At 42.4% G+C, this 22,619-nt stretch overlaps 1 protein-coding gene and 1 long non-coding RNA gene across 20 annotated transcripts in view; one reads left to right on the plus strand and one right to left on the minus strand.

Moving 5' to 3' along the window:
- Window positions 1–2,674, plus strand: part of LOC135270646 (uncharacterized) — a 45,697-nt gene extending 43,023 nt beyond the window's left edge. Inside the window, exons 2-3 of the long non-coding RNA XR_010338783.1 lie at window positions 1,829–2,080; window positions 2,553–2,674. This is a non-coding gene — a long non-coding RNA (uncharacterized LOC135270646). The remainder of the gene's footprint in view (window positions 1–1,828; window positions 2,081–2,552) is intronic.
- PPP2R2B (protein phosphatase 2 regulatory subunit Bbeta) overlaps window positions 1–22,619 on the minus strand; it is a 478,247-nt gene that overhangs the window by 15,865 nt on the left and 439,763 nt on the right. The window lies entirely within an intron of this gene.

The raw sequence follows: 22,619 nt of genomic DNA on the forward strand, positions 1-22,619 counted from the left end.
CCTTTCCTAATCCCATTACTCTAGGTAGCCTTTCCAAAGTGACTTCAGCAAAATGTTCAACCTGTGACATATCAGGTATTCCAGATCCCAAGGTCAAACAAGCTTGGGAAACTTTGACCAAATTTTGGGAGTTGATGATGCAATTACCTATTGTTAGGGCATTACAGAATGTTCAGCAATATATCTGTCCTCTGCTCACTAGATCTGCCCTGCTGACCCCCATCTGCCCACATGTGGCAACCAAAAATGTCTCTAGATATTGCCAAATGTCTCCCAGGGGACAGTGAGAACCACTGCTTTAATCCTACTTCAGAATATTATTTGATCATACCTTTCTCCCCATTCCATTTTATTTTTATTTGGCAGATCATTTGCAGCTCAGTGTTTCTCTAGTACAGGGTTCTTGAGAACACACTTTGGGCTATACTGCTATAGTCAAAAGCAACTGAATACTGCCTTTAAAATTCCATAGGCTATCTTATGTGCCTCGTGTGACATGTTTTCTAACAGGTACAGATATGAATACATCTCCACGGAGCTGTAAGTATCTTGTGTGAGCCCCCTGAAAGGGTTGAGATGACTGGATAAATAAATAAGGTTCCAGAATCTGGGGAAAACCTTGAATTCAGTGATTCATAAATTCAGCTGGGTGCAGTGGCTCAGGCCTGTAATCCCAGCAATTTGGGAGGCCAAGGTGGGTAGATCACGAGGTCAAGAGATCAAGACCATCCTGGTCAACATGGTGAAACCCCATCGCTACTAAAAATATAAAAATGATCTGGGCATGGTGGCGCATGCATGCCTGTAGTTCCAGCTACTTGGGAGGCTGAGGCAGGAGAATCACTTGAGACAGAGGTTGCAATGGGCTGAGATTGTACCACTGCACTCAAGCCTGGGCAACAGAGCGAGACTCCATCTGAAAAAAAAATCTTGAATTCAAAAATAAGAGAAAGAGTTAAGAAAACTGCCAACTTTAGAGAAACCTAAAGTGAAACAACATTCATTACAATTGGAGCAAGGGCAGAAAGGAGGCATGCAGAGAGCTGGTCGTGGACTCCTTGGATAGGAGAAGAGAGAGATTAGGTAAAACATAGGTGAAGGCTGTTCCTGGGTATGGCTCCTTTCTCTGGACCTTACACTGAACCTTCCTTAATTGCACAGGAACTCATGCCCATGTTGAGGGGTCAGGAGGGGACCCAAGGCCACTAACAGCTAATCCTGAAAACCTGCTCACTCTCTGTCTTAGATGGGAGTGGTGGCTAACAGTGCAGGTGGTTCCAAGCTCAGTGGCCTGGGTTGAAACTCCAGGTTTGTAAGCAGCTTGACTCCTTCTAAGCTTCATTTAATGGAGCTAATAGTAGTACCTACATTCTAGGGTGGTTGTGAGGATGGATGAGATCTTGCATGTGAAGCCCTTTGCAAAGTGTCTGCACCCAAAACAATAGGGAGGGCAGCAGTAAAGCAGAAGTAGGCATTGCTTAAGGAAAGCTTGGTGTACAATGCGTCCAAAAGCCTAAAGTGTTTTTCTGTTTGAGGCAGATCTTAAGAACCAGTTGTGATATTCATTTCTGGGTCTTCTGTCTGGGCTGTGACACAGACATAACTGAGCTCGTTTCTGAACTATCCCTCGAAATACACCCTCCTTTATCCAAGCGTCTCTCATTTCAATGTCACCCCTACCCTGGTTGTGATGACGCGGGCAGATGAGAGTGAGAGTATAGGAAACAAGTCGGGGGATGTGAGGGTTTGCTCACGATGAAAAAGGAATGGCCTCAGAATCATGAGCAGGGCTTTAAATTGCTCACTTCTGCTGACATTTCTTCTACAGGGAAGCGCAGCTGGCATGTTTTTCCGTTTGGAATCATGGTTGACAATTTCTCCATAATGGGGACACAACTGGCAATTTTCCTACAGAGTGAGGCAGATGGCAATTTTCCTTCAGAGATATGCAGGCAACAGTTTTGCCCCTGGAGAGAAAAGCCTTGCCGATTGAGATGCAGCCAGTAATTTTTACTATAGAGAAGACACATCCAATAATTTTGCCCAATGAGAGAAACGGCCAACACTTTTCCCACAGAGGGTAAGAACTCCCTCAGACTGACAATGCTGGACTTTATCCAGCTGAGGACAGTGAGAAAAGAGGTTTAAGATTTAATTAGTGGCTACTGTGCTACCGGGGGCCTAATGACATAGTCTCCAGACACGGGTTGGAGACTGCAAATTTAGATTGTATTAAGACTCAGATGAAGGATTCTGAATTGGGAAATAATGAAACCAAGTTGCTTAATGCTGGCAGTTTGCTTTTCATATAACCCTCCATTAATTCACAAACAATTGTTGGACAGTGACACTTCAGCAAGACAAGGCATACAATGCATAGCGTGATGAAGAATGAGAAGTTAATCTAGAGGAAATTATATTGGTCCCTAAGTTTTACATAACTTTTCAAAATAATTCTGCATCTACTATACTTCCTTTACAAATACCATGTCTTTTAACAACTAATCATTCAAAGTTAAGAAATAATGAATCAAAACCTTTTTTTTTCCTAGACAAGAGAAACACCAAAAATTCACAGTGGGGAGAAGTGAGGAGTGAATGGGCTGCTGTGATCAGGAAAGATTTAATAATAAGATGAGCCTTAAATGATCAATAAGCACTGGAGAGATAAGAGGTTAGTACATATTTTAGGCTTTGAAGGCCATTTGGTGGCCATTGCAACTGTTTAACGCTGCCTTTTTAGCATGAAAGCAGCATAGACAACACATAAACAGATGAGCATGTATCTCACATGAAGGCTTTGTATATGGACACTGAAATTTCAGTTTTGCATAATTTTTATGTGTCATGAAACACTTCGTATTTTGATTTCTTCCACTATTTGAAAATGTAAAAATGTTATTCTTTGCTAGCATTGTAAAAAAAATAAAGTTGTGAGTCATATTTGCTTGCATACTATAGTTTGCTGAGCCCTGATAATGGTTTTTGATGATGGGTAGGAGGGGGCATCCTATCTAGACAGGGGAATCAGCATGAGTAAATACCTAGGGTGATGAATGCATCTTTGTGGGACAATGGGCCCCTAGGACTGGTAACACCTTGATATCATGTAGAAGGGCTGGAAGATGAGATTACTGCTTAAACTGCACATTGCTTTCCTAAGGCACATCTCTCAGGCTGGTATATGAGAATAGAATTTGGAGTTAGACATATGGGGCTAGAACCTGGGCTCCATCATTTCCAGGTTGGAATGTCTTTGTCAATTTTTCTTATTAAGGTGCAGCTTCTTTATCTTTAAAATGTAGACATTAATATCTTATTTGCGTGGTTAGAAAAATCAAAAAAGATAAAAGCAACTAAGATACGTAGCACACTACCTGGTACGTGGTCAGAAGTCAACAAGCCCATACCAAACACAAACATTTAAAGAAGAACTAATGTCAATTCTACTCCAACTGTTACAAAAAGCAGAGGAAGGGATACTTCTTCCAAACTCCTTCTATGAGGACTGTGTGTTACCTTGATACCAATACTGGACAAAGACACATCAAGAAAATTATAAGCCAATATCTCTGATGAATATTGATACAAAAATCCTCAACAAAATACTAGCAAACAGAATTCAACAATACAATACATTCAAAACATCCAGTTAGGTTTATTGCAGGGATGCAAGATAGTTCAGCAAACAAAATCAATGTGATACATCATATCAACATAATAAAAGACAAAAACCCTCAAAAAACTGGTTTTAAAGGGAACGTATCATCTTAAAATAATAAATGCCACATATGACAGAGCCACAGCTGGTATCATGCTGAATAGGGAAAAACTGAGCCTTTTCTTTAAAATCTGGAACATGACAGGGATGCTCACTGTCACCACTGTTGCTCAACATAGCACTGGAAGTCCTAGATAGAGCAATCAGGCAAAAGAAAGAAAGAAAAGGTATCCAAAATGGAAAAGAAGAAGTCAAATTATCCTTGTTTGCCAATGATATGATCTTGTAGTATTATTTGAAAAAACTTAAATATGCCACCAAAAACTATTAAAACTATTAGAAAACAAATTCAGTAAAGTTACAGGATACAAAATCATACAAAAATGAATAGAATTTCTATATGCCAACACCAAATGATCTCAAGAAATTAAATCTATTTACAATAGCTACAAATTAAATACCCAGAATTTAACTTACCCGAAGAAGTAAAAGGTCTCTACAATGAAAATTAAAAAACATTGATGAAAGAAATGGAAGAGGACATTAAAAATGGAAAGATATTCCATGTTCATGATTTGGAATAATCAGTATTGTTAAAATGTCCGTATCACCCAAAGCAGTCTACAGATTTAATGCAATCCCTAACAAAATACCAATGACCTTCTTCACAGAAATAGAAAATATCCTAAAATTTATATGAAACCATAAAAGACTCAGAATAGCCAAAGCTATCTTAAGCAAAAAACAAAACTGAAGGAATCACATTATCTGACTTCAAATTATACTATAGAGTTATAGTAACCAAAACAGCATGGTACTGACATAAAAACAGACACATAGACCAACAGAACAGAATTGAGAACCCAGAAAGAAAGCTATACCTTTACAGTGAACTCATTTTCAACAAAAGTGCCAAGAACATACACTGGGGAAAAAGACAGTCTCTTCAATAAGTGGTGCTAGAAAAACTGGATATCCAATATGCAAAAGAATGAAACTAGATCCCTGTCACTCAACATATACAAAAGTAAAATCAAAATGGATTGAAGACTTAAATCTAAGACTTTAAAGCATGAAACTACTACAAGAAAACACTGGAGAAAGTCTCCAGGATATTGGACTGGGCAAAGATTTCTCGAGTAATACTCCATAAGCACAAGCAACCAAAGCAAAAATGAACAAATGGGATCAAGTTAAACTTCTTCACAGCAAAGGAAGCAATCAACAAAATGAAGAGGCAACCCACAGGATGGAAGAATATATTTGCAAACTACCCATCTGACAAGGGATTAATCAGAATATATAAGGAGCTCAAACAACTCTATAGGAAAAAAAATCTAATAATCCAATTAAAAAATGAACAAGTGATCTGAATAGACATTTCTTAAAAGAAGATGTACAAATGGCAAATAGGCATACAAAAAGGTGCTCAATATCACTGATCATTAGAGAACTGCAAATCAAAACTACAATCAGACACCATCTGACCCCAGTGAAAATGGCTTTCACTAGCCAGATTAATAAAAAAGAAAAGAGAGAATAATCAAATAGATGCAATAAAAAATGACAAAGGGGATATCACCACAGATTCCACAAGAATACAAACCACCATGAGAGATTACTACAAACAACTCTATGCACATAAACCAGTAAACCTGGCAGAAATGGATAAATTCCTGGATACTTGCACCCTCCCAAGACTAAACCAGGAAGAAGTTGAAACCCTGAATAGACCAATAACAAGGATGAATTTGAAGCAGCAATTAATAGCCTACCAACAAAGAAAAGCACAGGTCCAGATGGATTCACAGCCAAATTCTACCAGACATACAAAGAGGAGCTGGTACCACTCCTTCTGAAACTATTCCAAACAATACAAAAAGAGGGAATCCTCCCCATATCATTTTATGAGACCAACATCATCCTCATACCAAAACCCGGCAGAGACTCAACAAGAAAAGAAAACTTCAGGCCAATATCCATGATGAACGTAGATGCAAAAATCTTCAATAAAATACTGGCAAACCGATTGCAACAGCACATCAAAAAGCTTATCCATCACCATCAAGTAGGCTTCATCCCAGGGATGCAAGGCTGGTTCAACATATGCAAGTCTATAAACATAAGGCATCACATAAACAGAACCAAAGACAAAAACCACATGATTATCTCAATAGATGCAGAGAAGGCCTTCAACAAAATTCAACAGCTGTTTATGCTAAAAACTCTCAATAAACTAGGTATCAACAGAAAGTATTTCAAAATAATAAAAGCTATTTATGACAAACCCACAGCCAATATCATACTGTATGGGCAAAACGGGAAGCATTCCCTTTGAAATCTGGCACTAGACAAGGATGCCCTCTCTCACCACTCCTATGAACTATAGAATTGGAAGCTCTAGCCAGAGCAATCAGGCAAGAAAAAGAAATAAAGAGTATTCAATTAGAAAAGGAAGAAGTCAAATCGTCTCTGTAGTATCAGCCCAAAATCTCCTGAAGCTGATAAGCAACTTCAGCAAAGTCTCAGGATACAAAATCAATGTGCAAAAATCACAAGCATCCCTATACACCAATAACAGACTTAAAGAGAGCCAAATCAAGAACAAACTGCCATTCACAATTGCTACAAAGAGAATAAAATACCAAGGAATACAACCAACAAAAGATGTCAAGGACCTCTTCAAGGAGAACTACAAACCACTGCTCAACGAAATAAAAGAGGACATAAACAGATGGTTTATGTTATTTAACCATGCTCATGGTTAGGAAGAATCAATATCATGATAATGGCCATACTGCCCAAAGTAATTTATAGATTGAATGATATCCGCATCAAGCTACCAATGACCTTGTTCACAGAACTGGAAAAAACCACCTTAGACTTCATGTGGAACCAAAAGAGAGTCCACACAGCCAAGTCAATTCTAAGCAAAAAGAACAAAGTTGGAGGCATCACACTACCTGACTTCAAACTATACTACAAGTCTTCAGTAATCAAAACATCATGAATCTGGTACCAAAACAGAGATAGAGACCAATGGAACAGAACAGAGGCCTCAGAGGGAATGCCACACATCTACAACCATCTGATCTTTGACAAACCTGACAAAAACAAGCAATGGAGAAAGGATTTCCTGTTTAATAACTGGTGTTGAGAAAACTGGCTAGCAATGTGCAGAAAGAAGAAACTGGACCCCTTCCTGACACCTTACACTAAAATTAACTCCAGATGGATTAAAGACTTAAACAGAAGACCTAACACCATAAAAACCCTGGAAGAAAACCTAGGCAAAACCATTCAGGACATAGGCGAAGGCAAGGACTTCATGACCAAAACACCAAAAGCATTGGCAACAAAAGCCAAAATCGACAAATGGGATATAATTAAACTCCAGAGCTTCTGTACAGTCAAAGAAACAATCATTAGAGTGAACTGGCAACCAACAGAATGGGAAAAAAATTTTGCAATCTATGCATCTGACAAAGGACTTATATCCAAAATCTACAAGGAACTAAAACAGATTTACAAGAAAAAAACAAGCCCATTCAAAAGTGGGTGAAGGATATGAACAGATACTTTTCAAAAGACGACATATATGAGGCCAACAAACATATGAAAAAATGCTCACCATCACTGGTCATTAGAGAAATGCAAATCAAAACCACACTGAGATACCATCTCATGCCAGTTAGAATGGCAATCATTAAAAAATCTGGAGACAACGGATGCTGGAGAGGATGTGGAGAAACAGGAACACTTTTGCACTGTTGGTGGGAGTGTAAATTAGTTCAACCATTGTGGAAGACAGTGTGGTGATTCCTCAAGGATCTAGAAATAGAAATTCCATTTGACCCAGCAATCCCATTACTGGGTATATATCCAAAAGATTATAAATCATTCTATTATAAAGACACACGCACACATATGTTCATTGTGGCACTGTTTACAATAGCAAAGACCTGGAACCAACCCAAATGCCCATCAATGACAGACTGGACTGGAAAAATGTGGCTCATATACACCGTGGAATACTATGCAGCCATAAAAAACGATGAGTTTGTGTCCTTTGTAGGGACATGGATGAATCTTGAAACCATCATTCTCAGCAAACCGACACAAGAACAGAAAATAAAACACCGCATGTTCTCACTCATAGGCGGGTGTCGAACAATGAGAATACATGGACACAGGGAGGGAGCATCACACACTGGGGTCTGTAGGGGGGGAACTAGGGGAGGGACAGCAGGGGGTGGGGAGTTGGGGAGGGATAACATGGGAAGAAATGCCTGATATAGGTGATGGGGATGGAGGCAGCAAACCACATTGCCATGTATGTACCTATGCAACAATCCTGCATGTTCTTTACATGTAACCCAGAACCTAAAATGCAATATATATCTATTTATGTATAAAAGAAATTGGAATGTGTGATCAAACATACATCCTTTGTAAGCTATGCAGGCCCCAGCCTGTGACCTGAATGACTCCCTGCAATGATGATGGTGAGGTCTGTGGCACAGTGGCATGTGCTGGGGCTGGATCCAGGCCCATTTCCTACTTCTCCGTGCTCCCTTGTTTCTCTGGCTCCTATTCAATTTTCAGGGCTCACTGTCTTTTTTAGAAAGCCTTCCTGGACAACCTCAGCCTACTGCATCCTTTCCTCCTTACTGGTTAATTTGGCCACCCTCTAATCTTCCTCCCATTATTTTAAAATATTATTTGTTCAGGATTCACAATGAGTTAAATTTTAGTTCAGGGAATTGGCCCCACAGAAAGGCAACATCAGTGATAACAAGAACACCTGTTACCTGCCAGGCACGATCTAGGGTAAGAATTACCTCTATTTTATGGCTGAGGAAACAGAAGCTTGGAGAGATGGGGACCCAAAGGACCATATGGTCCCTGAGTGAGTACAGCATTGGAAAGCTCATTATCTGTGGGGTTAGAACTTTCTTACGAAGGAGACTCAGCTGGAATCTGATCTAAAGAAAGGGGAAGCGAAAACCTGTGCTTGGCTTAGGGTTTGCCTGTCAATCTGAAGACTGAATTTGGGCTACAATCTACAGACAAGTTCATTAATTGTGGGTCTGTTTGTCCTCCTTTTGTGAGAAATAATCATTTATTAGCCAAGCGGGACTGGTGCCTTTTTGAGAACTGTCATTCTGGAAAGATATTGATTGAAGGAGGCCTCTGAGCACATTCTGTCCAGCAGGCAGCCGTAAGGGAGGCGGCTGCAGTCCAGACAAGATGATGAGTTGGCAGTGAGCATCTCGACAGGAGCCTAATGAAGAAATCTGCTAACAGCGAGGGCTGGCTTTATGAGTGCTCATATCTGGTCTTTCACTCTCTGCAAGGTTGGTGAGTGGCAAAGGTATCTGTGGGCCTCTCCCTCCCATTGTGGAATTACACATTCCTACAGCCAGTGGGCTCCAGGAACACAATGGCAGCGTCCCCAGGCCCCTGGGCCCACCTCACCCATCACAGGCTAAAGGCTTGTCTGCCTCCTTTTTCACGTCTCTCCCGCTGAGATAGCACGCTCTCCCCTCCCTCCTTCTCTCTCATAATTTGTTCCCAACAGGTAGCTTTGTGCAGCTACTCCAAGAGAAGCCCGGGCTCCCTGGGGAGCCTCTGCCCAGGTGGAAGAGACCTCGAGTGGCCATTATTAGGGGTGATTGCTGGGAAGCTGGTTGCCATGGCACCACAGAGGCCAGAGCTGAACTCCCAAGCTGTTCCCGTTTCCCAGGCTGTCTACATAATCACTGCAATGAGAGGCACAGGCACAGAAAGGGAGAGAGGAGCAGCTCTGCACTGACAGTGATCTCCCTGCAGAGCAAGGTGAGCAGTTACGGCTGAGTACAACAGTCCATCCTGGCATGGGCCAAGCACTGCCTGGAGGGACCCTGGTGTGGGCTGGTCACTGCTTCACTGTCTTCTCATGGATCTGGCACTATGTATCTGTGTTCCCAGTACTGGTTTTCTTTTTCTTTTTTTTTTTTTGAGACGGAGTCTCTCACTGTCACCCAGGCTGGAGTGCAATGGCACGATCTTGACTCACTGCAACCTCTGCCTCCTGGGTTCACATGATTCTCCTGCCTCAGCGTCCTTAGTAGATGAGATTACAGGCACACACTATCACACCTGGCCAATTTTTTGTATTTTTAGTAAGAGGCAGAGTTTCACTGTGTTGGCCAGACTGGTTTCGAACTCTTGACCTCATGATCTGATCACCTCGGCTTCCCGAAGTGCTGGGATTACAGGTGTGAGCCACCACGCCCACCCCCAGTACTGGTCTTCTACAGGAAAACACTGCTCCTAATCCACTGACCTATCTCTTAATGGTTCCTGGAGTTTGCAAACATCAAGTAGTGATAGTCTTCCATCTGCCAGGTGGTGTGCTAAACTCTTTATGGAGATGAAGAAATGATGCTTAGTCATTTGCCCTTGGTCACAGGCTAAGAAAAGGCAGAGCTAGGAATTTAAACCCAACTCTGGGTCTATGGCATCTCATATAGCATCATTTTTCCTCCAGTCCCCTGACTAGAAAGGGTGGCCCCTTCAATCTGGTGCTGAGAATAGACACTGGTGGCCCCACACCTCTGAGGGCATAGTTCCAGAAAAATGAAATTGGACTGGCAAGGATTAAACCTCTGATTTGGGCTTCATTAGTTACTTGCTCTCACCAACCACAGAGAATTAACCAGAGTGGCGCCATCTCTTTACGGACTTAACACAATGTACCAGGGGCAATGTGGAGAACAGTCACTGAATTTATTGAACGCCTACTACCTGCTAGGCCCTCCCACTTGGTCTAGATATACCATCAACATGCGGGCAATCTTTCCCCTCCACAGTCACTCCAGAACTTGAGGCCCCTGTCCTCTGATGCAGAGAGAAGATACATTTTATAATCACCGTAGACAATAAGGGCTTTATCTGTAGCAAACACTTTGGCTTCATGACTTAGTCATGCGAAGGAGAGACAGGTTGTACTCAGTCCTCATTCTGCATTTGGTTAGAGAGTAAGGTCTTTCCATCTCCACTGCTGCTCAGGTACTTCCCTCCAGTGAACTCTAGCACTCCTCCAGCAGGTTCGGTAGAGACACAGACCCCATGGGCTGGCCAGACTCTGCCAGAAAAATACTTGTGCTCTCTGCTCTGCTTAGTACGTGGCTTCCTTGGCTACCTCGGCTACCTCTCCCACAGGCCTGGGAAGGCAAAGATGGGACGTGTTTATAGGTATTATCTCTCAACAACATTCAACTTTAGACCTGGGTTGAATCTCGTCTCTACCTTTGCCTAGATCTTTGACTTTGTGTAAGCATCTTCCTTTTTCTGGGCCTGATTTCCTCATCTATAACTCCAAGTTTATGAATTGTCATGATAATAAAATACTAAAAAATATTGAGTGTTTACTGTGGACCAGACATTTCATTGAATCTGCACAACAATCCAGTAACTCATGCTCCATTATTGTCTGCATTTTATAGAGGTAGACACTTAGGCGTAGAGAGGGTAAATACAAGAAGTTAAATCCAAGTTATCCACACCTGGACTGGTCTGACCCCAGAACCAGCACTATTGACCACTATGGTATACGTTCTCTTTCTATCTTCATTAAAGCCAAGTTTTCAAGTCACAGGAATCTCACAAATATCTATACCTGGCCTTTATAATTTACCTTTACAAACCTCAACAGAGTACCTGAAAGCTACCTAGAGGCTGGAAGTTGTTCAGTAGGATTTGAAGTTCTCTAAAAGGCAAAATCATTTCCATATTCCAGGCTGTGCTCCATTGTTCCCTCTTCCCTTTCCACCACCCCTTGATATTCTTCCTGCAAAGTTGAGTAGGAAACAATCACTTCCTATGCTGAACTTCTATAGAGCAAGGTTCTCAAGTTGTGGTCAAGACCACAAAAGTCATGGTGCAGAGCACCATGAAATATTGTGATATTATCTTTAAAGTAGTTTATATATAACTCAGTCTACTATTTTGTACTGGGGTCTGTTATATAGATCATACGAATTTCAGAAAAACTTCTAGGAGAAAAGTTTAAAGTTGAGACAATTCTGAGTTAGCTTATAATTCATAGTCCTAGTGTATTCTGAGATACATATCACCTTTTATCTGATGTTAGCTCTCACCTCATTCACTCATACATTCAATAACTACAATTTAATATCCATGAAATGCCAGGCATGGCCCTTAGAATCTTTCAGTACTTAATAACCTCCCTAGGGGCAAGCCACAGTGCATTAGATCAACACAGATTTGTAGTTTTGTGGCCCCACAATGACACGAACACAAAAGATTCTCAACAGAAACTGAAAAATGCTATGCGTCAGAACTTTTGAGAACACATAGGATATGCTGAGGATAAGAACATTTGGCATCACTATTTCAACTGTCTAAAACAATATTCAGCACAAACACTTTTTAGTCAGCATTTTCTCTTTCTGATGATGGGAATCTAAATTTCACATTCAATTGAAAATGAACTTTATATTAGAAACATTTCATAATTTTATATCCTCTTGTCCCACCACGATAAGTGTACAAAGGCAGTAATTGCATATGTCTGTCTATCCATTGTGCTTAGCACAATACTTTGTTAACAGTTATTGACCAATTCATTGCTTTGTTTGATTTCACAGTCTTTTTCCTAAGCTTGATGATTCCATTTTTCTCATATGTAATTCTTCAATGGCAATTTCATTGCATTATAGACATTTTCAAATGGCACAAAAATGTCAGGATATGCTATTTGACTCTGGGATTAAGGATGCCCATACATGAGATCAATCCTATTTAAATCCTTATGTTCAGGTTAAAAATATAAGGGAAGATAAAGGCAAGTATCGTTACAAGCTTCATGGGGATGAGCATTCCCCTGCCCTCTGCTGTCTCCAGTCTGTGCTTGATAATGATGGAAGGCCAGCAGGTGCTTTGAATAATTTAGCAGATAAAGAGAATTGCACTGATCAGGCTGGAAGCTGCTTGAGTGGACAGCAGATCTCACAATTCAGTTATTGATGCTACCTACTGAGCTGTCAAAATAGAATTATGAGAACTGCATGGGGGGCTCGAATTAACTGATATACTTAAACATGAGTCAATCACACACACGAGAGACCCCCTTCTCCATCTTACAGGGCCATGCAAGTCATGAGGGTGGGTGTATTCATTATCTGATATAAGAAAGAAACCCAATCATTATCAGCATTTCAGACTTAATGTTTTCTAAACCTTGATTTACTCAGCTGCAAAAAGAAAGACATACTGCAAACTTACTGGGTTTTCGGGAGGATCAATGAAGGTAAATCAATGAGAAGGGGCTCTATAAATGGCAAAGGGCTAGACAGCAAAAGTATCCATTTTTATCATTTTATTCTTTTTTAAAAACATGAATCTGAGAGCCCACAGAATTTGTAAATTTCTCCTGCAAACTGTTTTTGTCAACTCGCTCAATGGCACCTTCATCTAGGCGTGGGCTCGGGCCAAAATGATGGGAGCTATCCTTGGTACTTTCCTTCACCCTTCACATCTTTTTATTAAACAAGTCCTATTAACTTCACGCTCAAAGCACGGTCCAAATCAATTCAATCTCACCATTTCCACTGTCACTATCTTAGTCTAAGCCACACTCATCTCTTGCCTGGAGCATTTTGATAGCTTTCCGACTCTTCTCCCAGCATCTACTCTTCCTCCTCATGCTTATTCTTAAATAGCCACAGAGTGACATATAAAAGTATAATCAATTATCTTCTTTACACCAAGCCCTCCTGGATTTTCTCTTAATACGGTAATATCCAAATTCCTTACCATTGCCTACAGGTCTACTGTGTCCCTCAGCTCTCAAGTCCTTTGCACAGAATACAAGGTGAATGGGACTGCGTGTTGTGCAAGGTGACTGCCCTGCATGTAGCTCTTCCTGCCTCCTCTCATGCTATTCCTCTGCACACTACTCTACATGGCCCAGCTTGTCATCCTTCTGCCCTGTGGCCTGCCAAGCACAGTCCAGATTCAGAGCCTCTGCATTTGCTATTGCTTCTTCCCCTGAAGCATTTTCACCAAATCTCACTTAATCTTATTTATCTGTGTGTTGTGCGTAATGTCTTAATATTATGTCTTAATATTCCTTCTCCTTGAATAAAGTGCTGCAAGGGCAGGGGGCATGATTTTCCTAGTGCCTGGAGCAGTGCCTGGAACTTATGAAGCAACAATAAACATTTATCGAATAAATAAGTAGCAGCTGATTACTATTACTTCGTAGACTTGTCTTTTTCATACTTCGCCTGCAAACACCAAAAATTACATTCCAGTTTTCCAGTTTGTAAAAATATTGCAACTTTTAAAATCTTAGTCTGTTATTGTCATTTTCCCACTTGTGGTGCCTACGAATGCAGTTTAATTTTAACATCCATATAAGCTAAATATAACAAGGTAGGTATTTTATTATACAATTTATGTGTCTGTGTGTGTAACATTTTAATACTAGAAATGAGCAAACAGTGAGTCAACTACTCTTTAGTGTTAGCATTTTCATTTGTGTAAAGAAAAGTATCAGATGCAAATTTATCAGATTGAATGACTCTAGTTTTACCTCTAAAAGCGTTTCTTTAGTACTTTCACTATCCTATGTGCTGAGGGGGTTTGAGAAAAGAGTCTAGCCATAATGATGGCCCCATCTAGTGAGAGACCAAAATAGAAAGAGGTAATTAAATGTATGGTATTAAGTGCTCTGAGAAAGGGCATTTAATCCTATTTGGGGGTCCAGGAAGCCTTCCTGGAGGAATGTGCCTTAACTGAAACTTGAAGAATGTGGTAGGCAGAATGAGGGCTCCCCAAGGATGTCAAAATCCTAATTCAGAACTTGGGAATATCTTACCTTACATGGCAAAATGGAATAAAGATTGTGGATAGAATTATGGCTGCTAATCAGCTGACCTTACGATGAGGAGAGTATCTTGGATTATGCAGGTGGGCCCAGTGTAATCACAAAGGTTCTTAAAAGTGGAAGAGGGAGGCAAGAGGGAGGCAGGGAGGGAGGGAGGGGGAGAGAAAGAGAGAGAGAGATGTGATATGAGAAGGACTCATCTCCCTGTTGCTGGCTTTGACAATGGAGGAAGGGGTCATGAGCTACGGAATATGGGCAGCCTCTGGAAGCTGAAGAGAGTAAGGAAACATTCCCCCCTAGAGCCTCTAGCAGGGAACACAACTTGATCAACACCTTGATTTTAGACAGGGAGACCAATGTCAGACTTCTAACATGCAGAACTGCAGGATGATAAGTTTGTGTTGTGTTAAGCCACTCCATTTGTGATCATTGGTTACAGCAGCCATAGGAAGCTAATACAAAGAGAAAGAGGTGAACTTTGATTTCACTGTGGGGGGAAACAATGGACTGTTAGATCTATTAGATATCAAAATTATGTAATAAAATTCCCACCTTGTTATTATTAACTTATGCTAATGTTAAAAGTAAGATTCATTCCTTGGCACCACAAATGGAAAAATGACAATAAAACACAGATTTTAAAAGTTGCAACATATTTATAAATTAAAAACATGAAAGATAATTTTTAGTTTTTGCAGGCAAAATACAGGAGGAGGCCAGTGCCCTCCTTAGACTCTAATAGGCCAATGTGTCTTTCCGGAAAAAGTATTTCTGGACATTTCCTTGACTGGGTTCTCCTGAACCTAGAATTCAGGATGCCCACAGGTGCCTGTGGCTGCTTTGCTAGTGACAGCTTGTTATAGGGCTCAATGATGACAGGTAAGTTGGCCCAAGATGTCCCAAGGCCAAAGCCATCTATAACCCCATGGCCAACCTTTTCCATTCTGCATGTCTGTGTGTGAGCCAATTATGGCCTCCACTGTTTTCTCATTCAAGATCCCAAGTGAGGGAGAGGGCAAGACCTGAGAAGGTGTCAACTACTAATGAATAACACTCACTTCCAAAATTAATAAGCCTTCTGGTTCTTAGCAAAATCCACTCAACTGGATTCTCCAGGATGACTAATTGACAGAACTGGTTAAATTAATAAAAAATGGAAATGAGGATGGAAGAAGGGGGAAGGGATTCTATTTTTACTCCCTTATGGCTTGGGCATTGCCTGCTCTGTTGTTAATTGCTGCTAAGCTTGAATGGGATAGAGCAGCTTTAGACATGGGGGTGAGGTGGCAGTGGTGGTGGTATCAGTGAATTCTGCTCCTTGCAGCAAGGCTTTTGGCTTTTCTCCAGAGTGGGGAGTGTGTGTCTGTGTGTGTGTTTGCAATCCTGTCATCAGGCAAAAGCATTTTAATAAAGGACCTTGTCATTTTAACCTAACCAAGCTCCCCTGAAATAAATACTGTTAATTATACCCCAGATCAATACTGAACCCCTTTCAGAAGATGTGCCAAATCTCAGAGGCTTTAAGATTCATTGCAGCTGCCATCTCAGCTGATGTCTTTGGACACATTCCATCAGAGACCTGGGGAATGAGCCACAGGTTTATTAGGGAGCTAGTGGCTTACTTACTAGGGCTTGGCAATTAAGTTTGTAGATGAGGGTGAAGAATGAGAGTGGATTATACGTTCTGTGTAATAGCAGAGTTCATTCAATTGAAAATTATCAGGCTGGGGAATCCAGCTAATGGGGAGTGTATAAAATGGACTCTTGTGAAAGTATCCTTCTGGATTTTAGAAAAAGATCATGATCTTTATCCTTCTGTCAAATGCTCAGAAAAGGAACAAATCTTCTGGAAGTGGACAGACATGGGTTCAAATCTCAGGTCCTCCATTGTGATCTGGGGCAAGTTTCCTCACCTCTCTGTGACTCATACGTAAATTAGAGGTACTAATACCAATCTTCATGGGTTGTTGTGAGAATTAAGTGAGATACAGAAAGGCTCAAAAATAGTACCCTCCCCTTCTACTACACCCACCTTTGGAGGACAATGAAATTTCTGATTTGAATTGTTGGACTGGGCATCAAACGTTGCCCTCTTCTCATTGAAACTCAGGCTGTTTCTCCAATGACTACACTGTTCACAGAAACATCTCAGAATTTTTTTTTTTTGAGATGGAGTCTTGCTCTGTTGCCCAGGCTGGAGTGCAGTGGCACAATCTTGGCTCACTGCAAACTCCACCTCCTGGGTTTAAGAGATTCTCCTACATCAGTCTCCTGAGTAGTGGGGATTACAGGTGTGCACTACCATGCCTGGCTAATTTCTATAATTTTAGTAGAGACAGGGTTTCACCATGTTGGCCAGGCTGCTCTCGAACTCCTGACTTCAAGTGATCTGCCCATCTCGGCCTCCTAAAGTCCTGAGGTTTATAGGCATAAGCCACTGTGCCTGGTCTAACATCTAAGACCTTAAGGTCTAAAGTGCTTATGCCATTTTCCCCTCAGCATGAAAAAATCAGACTGCTCCTGGACAGGAAGGCTGCTTTGGTGCCATCTGAAGAAGGGGATTTCTGTGGCCAATCCTTGGGTTGCAGACTTGCCAGTCTGCAGAAGGGCCTTGCTGCTAGAAGACAGTCCATAGGCAGCAGAATTGTTGGTAGAGACAGTGTAAGGGGATCACTGCTGCTGAAGGGAACCCTGGCTCCTTACCCTGGCCTTCAAGACCTTCCCTGGCCAGATTCAGCTTCTGCAATTCCCCAGCACAAGACGTTCCCTGTGGACAGGATGGAAACTTGAGGGGCAGGTGAGGAGGAAGGAAGGTCTGCCCAAACCACAGTGAAATTAAGATGCTACTGCAGAACCTATCCTGTGCCATCACACACATGATTGTATTCAGAAAATGGGTACTGGGAACATACTATGTGTCAGTGTCCTAACTGCTTTTACTTTAATTAACTAATTAATGGACAAAGACTTCCATGAGCCCACATCCCATGATTACCTCTCCCCTCTCATCTTTCCTGCCCTCTCAGAAGCATTTGACATAATTGATCCTAATGTCTTTCTAAATCACTGTCTTCTCTCAGCTTACATGTGTTGGTTTTCTGCTCACTTCCCTGGCAGTTCATACTTCATCACCCGTAAAAAGCCACTTCCTCCTTTCCCCTACCCCATTGGTAAATGTTGGTGTGGCCTTCGCCTCATTCCCAGGCCCTCAGTTATTCTCTATCCATACCTTCTGCCCTAATCGACATTATCCCATCGCATGGCTTAAAATAGTGTGACATGCTCATGATTCCTAAATTTATACCTCCAGCTCAGACCTCTCCCTAGACTTCCAGACTCATGTTATCTAATTGTCTGCCAGACTTCTCTAATTGGATGAATCACAGACATCTCAATCTGGACACATCCAAAAGAGAATGCTTGGTCTTTCCATGCCAAAACTGTTCCTTCCCCAGTCTCCTCATTTCAGTATATGGTACCACTATGGTTGCTCAAGCCCCAAACCTATGAGTTTCTTAGATTCTCCGCTTTCCATCACCTCTTCACTGCCAATCGCTCAGCAAGTCCTCTTAGCCTCACCTCCTAAGGTGATCCTGAATCTGCCCACTTACCACCACTTCACTGTGCCCACCCTGGTCAGAGCCATTATCACGTCTCCTCTAGACTGTGGCAATGGCTCTAAATGGTCTCTCTGCTTTCTAGGCCTGGCACCCCTTATTTGAGAACTCTTTTAAGATCATAAGTGGAGTATTTACTTCCTTCTTAGCACCGTCTCATGGCTTTCCATCTCACTTAGAGTGAAATCCAAGTGCTCTGTTCTGGCCCACAAAGCTCTCCATGATCTGGCCCCAGGCTACCTCTCGGCCTACCTTCTCTCCCTTTTCCCCTCTCTCCCTCCTCCCTCTCTCCCTCTCTCTCTTTCTTTCTTTTGATGGAGTCTTTCTCTGTCATCCAGGCTGGAGTGCAGTGGCACAATCTCAGTTCACTGCAACCTCTGCCTCCTAGGTTCAAGCAATTCTCCGGCTTCAGCCTCCTGAGTAGCTGGGATTACAGGTGTGCACCACTATGCCTGGATAATTTTTGTATTTTTAGAAGAGATGGGCTTTCCCCAAGTTGGCCAGGCTGGTCCCCTGGCCTCAAGCAATCCACTTGCCTTGGCCTCCCAAAGTGCTGGGATTACAGGCATGAGCCACCATGCCTGGCTGTGGCCTCACTTTCTACACTGTCCCCAGCATACTTATCTCCATCTACCGATCTTATTGTCTATTCTTTGAACACAAAAGTTTGTTCCTGTGTTAGGGCCTTCATACTCAGATGTTGGCTTTCTCTTTGGATCCTCTGATAACTCAGGTCTCAATTCAAAGGCTTTGCCACACACCACTACTCCCTGACCCAGCTAAATTTCCTTACAGCTTTTTATCATGTCTGAAATGATCTTGCTTATTTGTACATTTGTATGTTTTCTCTCCTCCCTCCCCACAAGAAGGTACACTTCCTAAAGGCAGAAACCAGCAGGTGCTTAATCAGTCTTAGTGGAATAAGTGGTTTTTGGTGTTCTGTTGAAGAGCTGCAGGTGGTGGGGCTCAAACCTCAGCTTCATCACTTGCTCTTTGGTGGTCATAAGTGTATCTTTCCCCCTTTTAGCTAGTTGCTTCATCTCTAAGATGTGAATAATGGCAGTATGTACCTCACAGGGTTGTTATGAGGATTAAATGAGCTCATGCATTTATACTTGGCTTACTTCCTGGATATAGTAAAATGTCATGGAAGTTAGCTGTGAATAAGGCTGTTGACATTACTACTTTTACAACGATTGCTGCTGCTCTTCCTGCTTCCACTCTTAAAAGACCATGTGGTAGGGAAGCAAGACAGCATCTTCACTCCAACCACAACACGATCCTTATACTATGTGCCAGGCATCAATCTAAGGCGCCATGGCTGTTATTTAATCCTCACAAGCACCCTATAAGGTAAATACTTCCACTACCCTTAATTTATAGGTGAGTAAGTTGAAGCACAGAGGTTAAGTAACCCGTTCAAGATCACCAGTTAGGCCATGGATACAAGCTGATAGTGGCTGCTCAACCACATTGATTTTCCTCCTCTGTTTTGACCAGTCTCTGAATTCACTCACTACTGTCGGTTTGATTTGACAGAGGGGAAGAAACAAAGCAAAACTGTCCTGGGCTGCACTTACAGGGAACACCATGCCGGGCTCCTCACGGCCTTGCCCCATCCCAGTACACCTGTGACAGGGGCTGCTGGGGTGTTCAGGGAGTTTGGATCTTTCCTGCTGTCTCCACCCTGGAGGTAAGACACCTGGTGGGGCTCTCTGGTCATTCTTTAACTTTCTCCAAGTTATAGAAGTAAAGCAACCACCCTGGAGGGAATCTAGAAAACAAGAAAGCCACCCACACTTCATGGCCTCTGACCTCATCCCTTTCATACAGTCTCTGCTAGTCTTTGACCACATATACTCATCCTGACCTTGCTGCATTCATGGCGAGATTGTACTTCGCAGGCTGCTTTAACATTTTTAAGCATTAAAAAATATTTATAAGCATTTCTCCACTTGCTCCATCTTTGTGTCCCCAGGTCTTTGGTAAGTCAAGTCTCTGTGGTTTCAAGTTACCTCTTTTCTATTCTCAGTCCCGTTTGAGGATTTCACCTGCTGCTTTTATGCTGCTAAGCCACACTCTACTTACTGGGGAACCTCTCCCTTCAAGATCGGCTTTTGAATAGGAATCAGGCTTCTCAGAGCCTCTAAAATTAATTAAAGTCCATTTGTTCAGAAACAGAGTGTTCTAGCACCACAGTAGAGCCTCCAGGCATCACCTTTCTAACATACATGGGCAACCCTGCCTGGTGAAACTGTCGAGACCCAAGGCACAGGTTTCTATCATCCTGGTCCTTTGGTCCCTTGCCTGGTTTCTCTCCTGCCTTTCATAAAAGTTATGCTCATTGTGTGCTCCCAATGTGTCAGGGGCTGTGCAAGAGCCCCATGTCCATGACTTCTTTCCACTCTTACCTCCTGGAGGAAGGTGCCAATATCAGCACCTGCCTAAGGCTTCTGGAGGCAATGAGGCCTAGAAACAATGTCTGGAACTGCTGGCTCCAGGGCCTGTGTTTTTGATGATTTTTATGTCTTTCCTTCAGTTACGGGCTGAGTTGTGCCCCCTCTTCATTCATATTGAAGTCCTAACTCCCAGTACTGCAAAACCTAATGTATTTGGAGATGGAGCCTTTCAACAGGTAATTAAAATAAGATAATCAGGGTGGGCCTTGATCCAACAGGACTAGTGTCCTCATAAGAAGAGGGATTTTGGACACAGACACAGATGGAAGGTGACGTAAAGACACAGGGAGAAGACAGTCATCTACAAGCCAAGGACGGCAGTGTGGAACTGATCCTTTTTTTCACAGCCCTCAGAAGAAACCAACCCTGCCAACACTTCCTCTTGGACTTCCAGCCTCCAGAACTTTGAAACAACAGTCGAATTGTTTAAGCAGTACAGTCCGTGGTACTTTGTTGCAGCAGCCCTAATACATAAATTAATATGCTTTTCCACCTATCTTTTCCTATCTGCCTGCCTTCCCACCACAGATGTCCTATGAAGCCCCACTGTGCTATGTAAGTATTGTACAAATTCAGTACTTAGTGAGATAAAGTCCCTGTCTTCATAAAGATTGTATTCCTGTCAGCAAGACAGAGGCTAAGTAAAGAAAACAACTATACTGGAGGCTATGAAAGAAATAGAGAAATAAAACAGATGAGATTAAGATTGAGAGAAGGTAGGTGCAGATGGGGTGGACAGAGAAATTACCTCTTAGGAAGTGACATTTTTTCAGAAATGTAAAAAGTCAGTACAGGCCAGACAGGTGGGATGCATGGAGAGGGGGTGGGGGGAGCATTCCAGGCAGAAGAGGAGCATGTGCAAAGGCCCTGAGGCGGGAAAGGGCTGGATGTATAGGGGGTGCAGGAAGCAAGCCAGCGTGGCTAGGCTACAGGGAGCTGAGCCTGGACAGGGTGGCAGAATATTTACAGGCACATTGGAAAGGGGTTCAGGCTTAATTCCTTTCATTCCCCAGGCTGGAGTCCATCACGCCTGGCCAGTTTCTTCACCCAGCCCCTGGTACCCATGCATGGAAAGGGACAAGCATAATCCAGACTAGTTAAATGCTGCCGCCATCAGCACCCTATTGTTTCAGGCGTGTAAACTGCAAACACAACTCTTGTCACTGCCGCCAGAAGTAGTAGGAAAAAAAAGGCAAGGGAGAAAAGGAATCATCCCTTTCAACCCCTGCTGAGTATGCAGAGTTGAGGGACATATGGAAATTAATAAATGCAGCTCTGATAATATGGTTCTCCTTGGCATTTTGATTAAACGCCGATGGTTATTAAATACGCTCCTTCTCAGTGCTCATCTCCAAAAGCCAATGTTGCTTTTCATTTTGAACTCTGATGAACTGTCTCTATTCCGATTGCACACCTCGGCTGAACTGCGGTCGACTGCAGGCTGGTGTTTGAGGAGGATGGAGAAAATCAATATGAAATGTCAGGCGAGGGGTCAGATTGAACTTGTTTTCCCAGCTGGCAGGAGCTGGGGCCCACAGCCACAGCAGCTGAACAAAGGGAGATGTGCACTGAAGAAGGCTGGTACTTTGAAGGAGTCAGGAAAATGAATTTCATTTGCTTCTTAATTAGTTAGTAGTCTGGCAGCTTGCAATTCAGAACTTGCTGGTGTTGGACTAGGGAGTGGAAGCACAGGGCTGGGCAGAGGCCTGAAGGCCAGTAGCTGGCTTCTCTGTCTCCCTCAGGATGGTCACCAGGGCTTTGCTTCTCCTAGGCTGTATGGGGCTGAGGTTGGAGGGAGAAGCAGCTTCTGGGGCTCCCTGGGTGTGTGGCTTGATGGGCTTCCTGCTTCTGTACGACTGCATGATTCTTCCCTGACCGCTTCTCCATCCTTAGGTCTTAGCTGAGCAGTCACTGCCTTGTAGTCT

Source organism: Aotus nancymaae, unplaced genomic scaffold, assembly GCF_030222135.1.
Source record: "Aotus nancymaae isolate 86718 unplaced genomic scaffold, 86718_ANA_hifiasm-v0.15.2.pri h1tg000064l_1, whole genome shotgun sequence".
Lineage (NCBI taxonomy): Eukaryota > Metazoa > Chordata > Mammalia > Primates > Aotidae > Aotus > Aotus nancymaae.